Raw genomic sequence first — 13,902 nt, forward strand, 5'->3', positions numbered from 1 at the left:
GAGCATGTGATCTAGGATGTGCAGTCTGCCCGTGGCTGATGATACTCCTTAGTGCCACCAATACCCAGGCCGAAAGGCAGCACAATAATGTGCACAAACACACACCAGGGACATCGTGTAACATTTATTTGTTTTTTGATGGAATGTTTGAGATGCATGGCAATCACACGTGGAAGGCTAAGGGACAGAGCATGATTATTGATCAAGATGATGTTGTGTGTAGTATAAGATATGTGTATACAGGAAAACACTTTTCAAAAAAGCTTTCTAAGCAGAAGAGGTGTCTCTCATCAAACGCTGTAGAGAGAATGAGTAAAATGGGTGCAGTCGTACAACTATTACAATGGGAAATGTTATGAACCAATCAAATGCTTTTTTTTAAGGTCACATGGCAATCGCGTACTGAGCGCACAAGGAGGCCGCACCCGACGTTATTTTGACAAAATATATTTTTCATAATATACGTTTATTACAGTTAGAAATATATAAATGTTTAAAATTATTTAGATTTTTACGTGCTCTCATATACTGTTTAAAGGTATTTAGATATACTTTTGAGGCAAAAAAAGGGAAATGCATACCCGGCTCGATACTATACGTCTGTGACATAACACAGGGCCTAGCAGCGTGTACTCGTTGAATACGCAACGCACAGCAGGCGTGACCCCATATGCACATGACGTAATGCATGGCTTGGTTCTGCGTACCCGACGGATACCAAAGTAGTACCTGGGGTGACTTCATGCGTTTATGATGTTACGCGGGATGCGGTGCCAAGAACTCGTCAGATACGAAATGCGCATCATCTACGAGTTCAGCAATGTGGCAGTTAGGATTTGTATTGTGATGGAGCTTGGTACGCTACCGGTATGGGAGTGCAGTTTTCTCCCCCCCCCAAAAAATATATACATATTTTTTGGGGATGATATAAAACATTGCATGATTTTTAGAGTTAAAAAAAGAAGTATAATAGAGTTCCAAAATATTTAAAAACATAATAGAAAAAATATAGTTTTTTATAAACATTAAAATATGTAATTAACTTTTAAAATACCTTAAAAATTCACTGAAAAAAACCATAGGTTTTACAGACGTTATAGTTTGGAATTAGCATTTAAAAAACCTCAGAAATTCACAAAAAAAACCATAGGTTTCAGGGACGTTATAGTTAGTTGAACATTTGACTCATTTGACAGGTTTTTAAAATGCTAATTCCTAATTATAACGTCTGTAAAACCTATGTTTTTTTTAGTGAATATATATATATAGTGATGTCATTGACCATGTCAGGAATGATGTAATATGTGACATCATCACCAGTGGATTGCGGGCGCAAGAGTTACAGTTAGTACAACTAACTATAACAGAGGAATTTTAATGGTTTTGTATGAGTGAAATGTCCAGCTAACTATAATATCCCTGAAACCTATGGTTTATTCAATGAATTTCTAAGGTTTTTTTAATGATCGGTCCTAACTATAACCTGCCTGAAACCCATGGTTTTTCCAGTGAATTTCCAAGGTTTTTTAAATGATAATCCCTAACAATAACCTGCCTGAAACCTTTGTTTTTTTGAGTGAATTTCAAGGGTTTTTTAAATGATAATTCCTAATTATAATGTTCATTTAGCATATCTGTTTTTTTCTATGTTTTTTAATTATCATCCCGTTCTCAACGTAGTAAATACTGCAAATATTACCACTCTTCAATGGATTCCTTCCTCCAAGAAAATTGCTACAAACCAGAACCACAACTAACGTTAATAATATACAAACTAGGCGTTCCCGTAAAAAAAAAAACACCACTGCATACTTTCAACAACAAACCGAATCTACAATGCTACCTAAAAAAAAGGCAACAGTTCCATTTACCACTAACAAATTAATATCAACATTTAACTAGAGTAAGGACGTCAACTATGTACTGTGTGAATTACATTCAACTCACACCTATATCTAAAGACAAATATGTAATAGAGGTACTAATTATGCACTTCCAACACCCAACAAAATCACAACACCTAGCTCCACCATTACTACAACCACCCCTCTAGACCCTTTCCCTCTACTACCTCAGAGGTAGCACAAAACAGGAGAACGGACCTTCCCAAAATAATATATCCCCTCAACAGCACAGTAGCTCAATGTTCAGAGATGTGGCAATCAACTATGTATAAGGGAAGGAACTCGCACATCAACAGTAATGTACACAATGCTAACACAACCGATGATATGCTATACACAACTAACTATACAAACCAAAAACATTTCCGTGTGTAGATATACTATTGATACGTGTAGTGTACTGCACAGTGGACGCAACCATATTATCTCAGACTCTGGAGAATATCTCGGTCATGTAGCTGTGTTGTCTCACCCCCTTGAAGCAGAAGCGGAGTGGACTGGTCCAACATACGCAACTCTAGCGTAAGAGTATAAATAATTAGCCTACGCCTTGGGCATGGTTCACTTCTGCAAAGAGAAAAGACTCTGCCACAGCGAAGGTCTTCACTCTGCCACGTGGCTGCCGCCATGACCTCGTGCCTCCTCAAAACAGGCTGATTCCGACATCAGCGCCACTGTACCGCAGACTTATAAGCTCTGTTGCCGTTGCACTCAAGACAGTTTATACAATGTTAGGTAACAATATTCAAACAAGAAATGACAAAGTGACAGAATTATCACAACAAAGAAACTCTCAATGAATCTTGGAGTCTTTAATGCAGTAGACAGCCAGCCGACACGTGTTTCATCGCACTCGCGATTCCTCAGGGCTAGATGGCTGTGTTCCGGTCAAAAAGGTCGCTCAGCTGGTGCTAATTCCAACCCAGCCGGGCCCTTGACCGTAGAAACTCCGTTTGAGTGTTCGAGTGTTCGAGTGAAGTACAGTTATTCGTGGGTCTGTATCAGTAGTCTCAGGCTTGAAAATCATAAAGTGTAATTCCTCCCAATTGTTGCCCACGGCGAGTAGGGTAATACTCTATAGGTGAAGGTATACTCGAATTGCCATGTATGGCTCCGTTATCTGTGTTGAGGGTATCCTCGAAATGCCATGTATGGCTCCGTTATCTATGGTGCTTCAGGCTCGGTAAAGCGAAGAAGCGGCGTGTAGTGCGTCCGGACCCCACGGCCGTGTTCCTGCGTCCGACCCCACGGCCGTGGGGTCCGGACGCACTACACGCCGCTTCTTCGCTTTACCGAGCCTGAAGCACCATAGATAACGGAGCCATACATGGCATTTCGAGGATACCCTCAACACAGATAACGGAGCCATACATGGCAATTCGAGTATACCTTCACCTATAGAGTATTACCCTACTCGCCGTGGGCAACAATTGGGAGGAATTACACTTTATGATTTTCAAGCCTGAGACTACTGGTACAGACCCACGAATAACTGTACTTCACTCGAACACTCGAACACTCTAACGGAGTTTCTACGGTCAAGGGCCCGGCTGGGTTGGAATTAGCACCAGCTGAGCGACCTTTTTGACCGGAACACAGCCATCTAGCCCTGAGGAATCGCGAGTGCGATGAAACACGTGTCGGCTGGCTGTCTACTGCATTAAAGACTCCAAGATTCATTGAGAGTTTCTTTGTTGTGATAATTCTGTCACTTTGTCATTTCTTGTTTGAATATTGTTACCTAACATTGTATAAACTGTCTTGAGTGCAACGGCAACAGAGCTTATTGTGAAGGGGTAGTTCCTTTCTACTCAACTGAGTGGTTCAGAGTTTCTCCACTCGCCGTCTTGCACCTTAAACAATTAGCAACTTTGTACTGGTGTGCGTATAAACGGGCAGTGCACCCGGAGCTCAACTGATCAAAAACCTCCTAACTCTGTACCGCAGACTTATGTCTGTATCGACCACTGCCTTTGATCTACACTGCTGACAACAGGGTCCACAACATGAATTCAGCTTTGGATCTACACTACGGACACCATTGAAGTTAGCCTTGATTTATGTAAGGCAGAGACAATTTTGTTAAAGGATGCGACAAAAAATATTCCCTAATGTCTGTACTGACTACTGCCTTCAAATGTACACTGCGATAAACAGAGGTTACCACTTGATACCAGTTTCGCATCAGCACTACAGACAACATTGAATTCAGTCTCAATTTATTTAAGGCAGAGACAATTGTACTGTGTCCTCAGATTTTCTTGAAGTTTTTGCCAAAAAAGCATTCCTCGATGTCTGTGTTGACTACTGCCTTCAATCTACACTGCGGACAGCAAGGTTCACTACCTGAATTCAGCTTTGCATCTACACTACGGAAAGTAGGAAATTCAGTCTTGATTTATTTAAGGCAGAGACAATTGTACTGTATGTGTTTAGATTTTGTTAAAATAAGTGACAAAAATCAGTCAGTGATTTTGGTGCTGACTACTGCATTCCATCTACAATGCGGACAGCTGGGTTCACAACTTGAATTCAGCTTTGGATGTACACTACGGACAGCATGAAATTCAGCCTTGATTTATTTAAAGCAGAGAAAATTGTACTGCATGTCCTCGGATTTTGTAAAACATTCTGACAAAAAGAATTTCTTGATGTCTCTGCAGACTACTGCCTTCGATCAATAGTGAGGACAGCAGGGTTCACAACTTGAATTCAGCTTTGGATCTATACTATGACGGCATTGAATTTTACCTTGATTTATTTAAGGCTGAGACAATTGTACTCTATGTCCTCAGATTTTGTTAAAGGATGCGACAAAAAACATTCCTGAATGTCTGTGCTGACTACTGCCTTCGATCTACATTGTGAGGGCTCACAATTCAGGTGGAAAGGCGATTGTACATGACGCTTTCCAGTAGGCAAGAGACATTGTACCAGTGCGACCCACCCGAACCACAAATCATCGCAGGGTACGCACACTCTCAGTGCCAAAGGTATTACTAACTCAGTGCAGCTTAATTAATCGCCACGTGGTCGTATTCATGCAAATATAAACAGACAAAAGACATTGGTCCGAATACGGCCCCCCTGGACCATGCATTATCGCAGGGCACGCACAAGCTCAGCGCCAAAGATACTACTAACTTAGTGCACCATAAACCATCACAAAGAAGAGTGAGCAGTTTTATGTCAGCAATGAGGCATACCATCATTTTTAAAAAGAACTCATGCAGAATTCAATAGACAAAACACATTTCTCCAATTACTGTGCCTACCCCCTCCCCCCCTCCCCCAACCAAGCATCATCGCAGGGTACGTACACGCTTAGCGCCAAAGGAACTACTAACTCAGTGCACCAAAAATCATTGCTACGTGGCCTTACTAAGGCAGAATTCACAAGATAAAAATCATTACTATCAGTCTGGCCTGCCCGGATCACGCATCATCGCAGGCTCTACAGTGCCACCAACTCAGTGCGCCACTTATCATCACTGGCTGCACACACGCTAAATTACCAATACTGTGCAGCTCTACTCAACCCCACGTGGCCGTGGGCTCTTGCTAACCGCTGCCTCCTACCTACATTGCGGTCATTGGAGCTCACAATGAAATAGACTGTTGATTTATTATTTGCAGAGTACAATACCAAACTAAGTATAGCACCTATCAAACCTATACAATATCCCTTTAGTAGCCTTCCTTCAAAAACTTCTTTTATATCAGTTCTAGGTTTAGTTGAAAAGCAAAATTCATGCTGCAAGTGCAAAGGCCTACTTAATGGCAGTCTACACTGCGGACAGCACAGGTCACAACTTGAACTATCATGTGCCTGAAACATACACATTTCGACAATGTATTCCATACATGTTTCATCTTTTATTTGAATCGTGATTACAGATAATGCAGTCCAGCCTAAGATCTACACGGCAGACAGCAGGGTTCACAACTTGAATTCAGCTTTGGAACTACACTACAGACAATAGGGACTTCAGCCTTGATTTATCTAAGGTAGAGACAAAGAATACTCCTGTGGCACTGCTAGTATGCACAAGCACCTTCAATCTCTGCATCATGTGAACTATGTTCAGAAAGAATGTAGAACACTGCACCAAAATGTACCTCCAGCACCAGCAATACCAAGTAACTCTGGGGCATCACCTTCAACATCGCCACCAGACATATGTCCCAATTTTGAGAAAGTTGGAATGCACTGCGGGAAATGCATGGGGAGCAATCAGTAGACCTAGTTTGCAGACCAATTGATAACCATCAATAGTAGGTTTTTTTTCCCCCTCAAAGTACATGCAGTCCAGTATGCAACAGTCAATGCTTTGAGTGCAGCCCGTTCAGACCACACATCATCGCAGGGTGAGCACACGCTGAACACCAGACGTACCACTAACTCAGTACACCTAAATAATCGCCACATGGTTTTATTAAGGCAAAATTCAATAGTAAAAAAACATTACCACCAGTGCAGCCTGCCCAGACCACGCATTATCGCCGGTTATGTACATGCTGAGTCCCAAAGGTACTACTAACTCAGTGCACCATAATTCATCGCCACGTGGCCGTATTCAGGCAGAATTCAATTGACTCTTCATTCATTATTTGCAGAGTGCAGTACCAAACAAAGTATAACGTCCCTCGAACCTACACAATATCCCTTCAGTAGCCTTCCTTCAAAAACTTCTTTTATATCAGTTCTAGGTTTAGTTGAATAACAAAATTCATGCTGCAAGTGCAAAGGCACACTCAATGGGAGTCTGCACTGCGGACACCATAGGTCACAGCTTGAACTATCATGTCCCTGAAACATACACATTTCGAAAATGTATTCCATACACGTTTTATCATTTTTTTTCAATCGTGAGAACAGATAATTCAGTCCAGTAGGCAACAGATAATACTTCTAGTGCAGACCGCTCGAACCATGCATCATCGCAGAGTGCGCACACGCTGAGCACTAGAAGTACCACTAACTCAGTGCACCATAAATAATCACTTATTAAGGCAAAATTCAGTAGCCAAAAGGCATTCTTACCAGTGAGGTCTGCTTTAACCACGCATCATCACAGGCTCCACACAAACCGACCCTACCTTAGTGCACCACAACTCATGAACCCTTTACCATCTTCTGTGTAATATTTCACATATAGTGCTCCTACCTTTGTACAGCAGACGTCATAAACCATTTATGATTAAATATCTGTATATGATATCATGATTACTATTCTACTTGTTACAACAGCAACATAATAAAATGGAGTTGAACACACGTGCCTGTACCCACTTCAACTATCTATCTGTGTCTGTGTATTTATTATGTTTGTAAAATGCTGCTCCTGCACCCTACCACATTATATTGTGCTGTAAACAGCGTGGCAACCATCTTACTGCTGCCAATAACAAAACATTCGATTATATAACTTTCTCTCGCTCATTCTACAAATATGAACGTACAAACTGGATCATTACAATACTGCAAAGAAAGTGTATAGTAAATTTATGTGTGTGCTATTTCTCTTTTTGTTTTTTAGCATATTTATATAGATGAAAGTCCACAAAACTATATCAGCAATTTACATGAGCACCGTATTTACAGTACATTTTCAGGCACGCGTAGATTACGTAATTTCTCTACAATAACATGATGTGGACGCGCCTCGAACACTGATTTCCAGCACCAAGTTCGACAGTATACCTGAATGACCACATAAGATTTGGAGTCAGCGTCATCTGTTGCAGTAGCTCAGTTAACTCATTTACTTACCACCCTTGGTGAGGAAGGTGGGACAATAATTTCTACAGGGGGAGTGGGGGTGCCCGGCTCAGTAGCAGTTCCTCCAATATTATCTGGGAATAATTTAAGTGAGATTGCTGGAAAGCAACCTGAGAAGACAAACAGCAGGAACAGATATCAACTAAGGTCTAAACAAGACCTGAAGTCAAAGGGGGTTCTGGACTCTGCAGACACTTTTGAGATAGGTGGCCCGACCCCAGTAACCCTGTATAAAAAGAAGAGAAAGTTGGGGGCCAAGAAAGCGGGGAGTACTAAGGCAACTTATCAGTTGCAGCCTCAGAAAAACACCCCATCGCTCAAAGCTTACTTTAAAATTATGGAGCGTATGGCGGGTCCTAAGGGGTTGACGGAAAAAGTGAACCTTCAGTCTTAACGCTGGAAAACCAGTACGCACCCCTTGAAAGCATTCAAGAAGGAGAGGATCTGGGGTCCTCAGAAGTAACCGAGAGAGCTGATTCGGCAGGCAATACTACACAGGGCTCCCCAGCGCTAGTGCCAGTGCTAGTGACAGGGCTGACTAGCTCCTCACTGCCTTTGGTCACTGCAGGTCCCGGTCAGGCCCAGGTACAGGTACAGGTCCACCATTCGATAACTTCTGTAGCCTCTCAATCTGTTACAGACTCTCAACCACCAATGGGTTCAACTAATTTTCAGCCTGAAGGAGATAGGATTGGCTCTCTATTTCAGTCTCTTAGGAAGGACCTCTTGAGTAAATTTGAAGTGTCGGAGGGTAATCAAAAAAGTCTACATGATAGATTTGACCATATGGAGACAAAATTAGAGGACATATGTGCTCGCACAAGCGCTCTGGAGTCTAAAGTTTCTCTGTTATCGGAGTCCACGCTGGGAAATACTAAGGACATAGTTTCCTTACAAGTACAAAATCGGTCACTAATGATGGATATAGAAAAGTTGGAGATGCACACACGTAGGAACAACGTCAGAATCCTGAAAATTCCAGAAGGAGAGGAAGTCAAGGACATTAAAGGGTTCATGTGCAAACTGTTACGAAAGGGGGTCGGCCAGACATTGATTTGGAATCAGTGATCCAGAGGGTGCACAGAGACCCCTTTAGGTTGCATCCAGATTGGAAGGCACCCAGGAAAATTCTTGTTCATTTCCAAACTTACAGGGTTAAGGAACTGATTCTAAGTAGGGGCCTTTCGCGGTCCTCCTTACATCATCGAGCCAACCCATATCTAATTCGATCTGACATTGGTGGCCGGACAGCCCAGAGGCAGTGGGAATTAGGCTCCAGAATGCCAGAACTTACGTCATTAGGGGCACAGGTTCAGATGAAGTTCCCTGCACTGTTAAAGGTGATGTGGAACAATAAAATGTATAATTGTAACCATCCAGAGGAGGTAGATGAACTCCTGTCCCAGATGAGAAAGTAGTTTGGTCTCTGAGTACCTCAGCTAGATGGTAACTGGCGATTTAAAGAGGGAGATTTAGTTGGCGGGTGTCCGAAGTAAAGAAAATAGGTAATACGGGGGAAAATAAATAAATAAATAAATAAATAAATAAAATAATTTAAAAAAAATATATATATATAGAAATAAAATGTAAAAGTATGTTTAACAATAATAAGCAAGTTAAAAAAAATCTTACTACTCAAAAAAAAAAAAACATAAAATACACTGAGGTCCTGCAAAAGTTGAATACATGTAGTGCAGTGCCGCTGGAGCAGAGCGTTCCCTAAAGGCGAGACCAGCGCCTAGTATGATGGGAGTGTTCCCTGTGGGAGGGTTAGGGAAGGGTCAAGGGGGGGAGGGAAAAAAAGAAAAAAAAGTCCTCATATATTGTAAAACCAGTAAGTCACCGCATTGGAACATGGGAATGTTATTCGTTAAGGTTTATTATGGCTGTCAGTAGAGTCAATGGTGATAAAATTCTTTCTTGGAATCCCAATGGTATTGAGGGTGTGAGGAAACAGTCAAGGGTCTGTGAATTCTTAAAAAATTCAGAGGCATCTGTTTGCCTACTACAGGAAACTCATTTAGAGGCTAAGTTGTGTAAACAAGTCTTTAGTAAGCTAGGCTGGGTACAGGAGGTACTCTACTCTAGGCAGATGTGGGTATCAAGGGGGTAGCTATCATTATCAGAGCGAACAAAGGGAATAAAGTCCAGAAATGGGATACCGACCAGTCTGGTAGATGGCTGGTGGTGGCCCTGTTAATAGATAGCGCTCCTTACACGTGTGTGGTGTACCGTGGCCCCAACGAGGATAACTCCAGCTTCCTTTTGAAGTTAGGGAGTAGTTTATTACAGCATAATGCACCAGTAATATTAGGAGGTGACTTCAACTTGGTCTTTGATAGTCAGCTAGATCGCACTTCTAGAGCAAAGGATTCTATCCCAAAAAAATATTTCCTAGCTTTAAGGAACATCATGAAAGATTTTAATATACAGGACGTATGGAGGGCCAAGTAGGGTGCTGTTAGAGAATATTCCTTTTACAGCAAGAAATATAAGCAGTATTCAAGAATCGATTATTTTTTGGTAGACCGCATCTTATCGCCCGACATAGTGTCAGTAACCCATATTCCAGTAGGCCTTTCTGATCATTCAGCGATAGAAATTGTATTAAACTTCAGCATCAAGCCTATTGTGGTCAGATGGACCCTATACAGAACACTCCTGTTGGAGAATCAGACTAAGTCTAAGGTTAAAGAAAGCATATCTGAGTTCTTTCTTTTTAACATAGGTTCAGGCACAGAGCAACTGGTATGGGAATCCTTTAAGGCCTATTTAAGAGGTATACTGAGCTCTCTGATGTCCGTTAAAAGAAGATCACCAAAGATAAGAGACATTGAAGACCTTGAAGGGATTAAGAAGAAAGAATTGGAATTGCAGTTAGCGGCCCTGGCAGATAGGGACAGTATCCCGAGGCTAGAAAAAGATCTTCTGGAGCTTCAATCTCTATTCCAGGCAAGAAGTGATAAAGTCATCAAGGATAGGTGGGAGGTCAGCAGAATGAAGAACTTTAAGTACGGGGAGAAATGTGGGTCCCTCCTTGCCTGGAAGGCGAGGGTAGAGAGGAGCAGGAATAATACATAATATAGCGAGTCTCAGGGACTTTGATAACAGGGGAAAATGAGATCAGGGAGGAAGCCAGGGGGTTCTTTAAGGGGCTATACCAAGAGGATAGTTGTATCAGAGTTGAGGAGGTAGTAACCTGGCTCGGCTTGAGAGATCTGCCCCAACTACTCGAGGAGGAAAAGAGCTTGTTGGCTAGTAAAATTACAGAAGGTGAGATAAGGGCGCAAGTGAAGAAGATGAGCCGTGGGAAAGCGGCGGGTCCTGATGGCTTGCCAACAGAAGTTTATGAGGACAACCTAGAAGAAACTCTGCCTGTGCTTGTCTCACTTTTTATCAGAATTCTTTTACATGGGGAAAGTATTCCTACCTCTTGGCTGGAGGCTACTATTGTCTTAATAGGAAAACCAAACAAGGACCCTCAGAGGATAGAATCGTATAGGCCGATTTCCCTCCTAAACTCTGATCTGAAAATATTTTCTGGATTACTAGCCTCTAGGTTAGCAAAAGTTGTTAAGACAATCATTCATCCAGATCAGAGGGGTTTTATACCGGGTCCGCAGCTCAACGAACTCACGTTTCAGGTGTTGGGGGCAATAGATGTAGCAGAAGAAAGAGGACTCCCACTAACTATAGCAGCGATAGATGCCGCTAAGGCGTTCAATCAGGTTAACTGGATGTTCCTCTGGGAGAGAATGACTAGGTTTGGGTTCCCCCCCATTTTTGTTGAGGGTATTAAAGCATTATATAAGAACCCCGGGCCAGAGTCCTGATTAATGGGGGTATGACAGACTGGTTCAACATCTCCAGAGGTACAAGGCTGGGCTGTCCCCTGTCCCTCCTCCTGTTTGATGTATATTCTACCTTTGAAAATGGGGGAGTTAGAACTCAAAACGGCATTATATACAGACAATCTTCTCCTCTATACTACTAACCCCGTAGAAGCTATCCCCATATTGTTTAAACTATCTGAAGACTTTGGAAGGGTATCATGATACAAAATAAACAAAGAGAAAACCGAAATCATGAGCTGGAATAGTACTTTCCCAGTACAGAGAGCCAAACAAAAAATGAGATATCTGGGAATACACCTCACACAGAAACTAGCAGATACCGCCAAAACTAGTTGGCAGACAGTGGTAAAGGAAGTCAGCAAGTTATTATCTAAGTGGGCGGGTCTTCCTTTGAACATCTATGGAAGAGTGAATCTAATTAAAATGACTATCCTCCCCAAAATAACTTTTTTGTTTAATAACATACCTCTATCATTTGACCATAAGGACATTGCCAACCTACAAGGGAAGATTGGCTCATTTATTTGGGCACACAATCTCCCAGGATAGCTGGGAGGAAATTGAGAAGGGTGTTGAAGTTGGGAGGCCTTGCGTTACCTGACCTTTTGTTGTATTGCTATGCCTTCCAGCTTAAAAATTTGATAATTTTGGCGAACAGGCTTGATTCCTCCTCGCATGGTCGCCTATTTCAGGCAATGGTATGAGACCAGTCACTAAGCTCTGAGTTTTCTCTACATAAATTTGGCCATCAAAAATGTTATAAAAAGGTCCGCCTGAAAATTCCACAGGCAGCACTGACAACTTGGCTGTACGTCCGGAAAGTTCTGGAGATCGCCTACTACAATATGCAAGCCCCCATATGGGACTCCCCTGGTACCCCAGATTGTTTGTTAGATCGGTTGGCAATTCCATTGAGAGAGGCGGGATTAGCAAAGTGGGCGGACCTTAGTATTAGCTCTTGGTTGTTAGACTGGGAATCTTCAGTAAATCTTACTGGGGGGTCCCTAACAAGATTCAAGTATTACCAACTGACATCATGGTGGGGGAGACAATGTTGGGGGATGCAGGCGGAGTCCCAAATTTTAGATCTTATGGATAGAGGTAGTAATTGGAAGCGGGAGGTTACCTTTTGGTATAGCACTTTGCTAGGGGCAAAAGATACTTTAACTTCCGAAATATCCTGCCTTTGGAGTAACGATCTAACAGAGAATTCGGAGGAGATAAGGAAAATCTGGTCTGATGCATTCACAATATCACAAAAGACAATCAAACCAGCCAATCTCAGAAGGAATCACTTATTTGCAGCATACAGAGTGTATTGGACTCCGGCTAAACTCTCTAGGATATCAGCTGAGAGATATTATTGCACGCAATGTAAGCTGTTGGCAGCTGATGACTTGCACATGTTTGTGGAGTCCCTTCAAATTACTAGTTACTGGAGAGAGGTGTGTGGCTTTCTTGAAGAGGTTTTACTAACATCTATCACCTGCTGCCTCAGACTTATCATTTTTGGTCTCACACAAGGGTACTCAATGAATAATGCAGCTACACAATTTCTTTTCTATGTTATCGTCATAGCTAGGAGGGAAATATGCAGAGAGTGGAAGTCGGAGGCCCCCCCAAAATTCACAGAGTGCCTGAGGAATATCATGATGATCAGTCAGTCAGACATGGCGTGTGGTGGAGAGAGTGCCATTAAGGTGTGGTCAGCGCTAAAAGCTTGGGCCGAAACAATAATAATAATAACTGAAGTCCAATGGTTATGCCAGAGGTTTATGGTCTGGTCCTCCCGGGTAACGTGGTGATTGGGAGTTGGACAAGGAAACAGCCTTCCTCTGGGTGAACTCTGTATGCCCCGCACACTCCTTAAGGGTGGAATCCAGGAAGACTTAGTGTGCAAGAGGCTCGGAGTGATCCCACTTAGAGTTTATATTTTTGGGTGGCATGTATGAGGACACAAAAAAAAGAAATGCTTCATGTCCACCATCTTTTATGTGTGCAACTATGGATGAATATAGGGTCAGTGATACCCTGTACCTTCCATGTTGGCAATGTTGTGGGACTTTACAGACATAATGACACATTTGCGTTTAAGACCCGGGTGACGGCAGCACTACAACACGGACACCCGAATCAGTTGATTTCTCATGTAGCTCACGACAGAACCACGTCCATAGCTCCGGAGTCATCGTTCACAGCCTCGCGCAGCGCTGGCAAATGTCAGTCCAGCCCACTCCACTCCACTTACGCTACCAGGAAAACACAACAACGCTACATGGCCCAGATCTCCATTGCAGTGATTTCTTTCTTCCAGGTCTAGTTGTCAGAACGGCACACACACACTCCCTCATGGCTGGTATAC

The sequence above is a fragment of the Lissotriton vulgaris genome, chromosome 10 (assembly GCF_964263255.1).
Source record: "Lissotriton vulgaris chromosome 10, aLisVul1.2, whole genome shotgun sequence".
Taxonomy (NCBI): Eukaryota; Metazoa; Chordata; class Amphibia; order Caudata; family Salamandridae; genus Lissotriton; species Lissotriton vulgaris.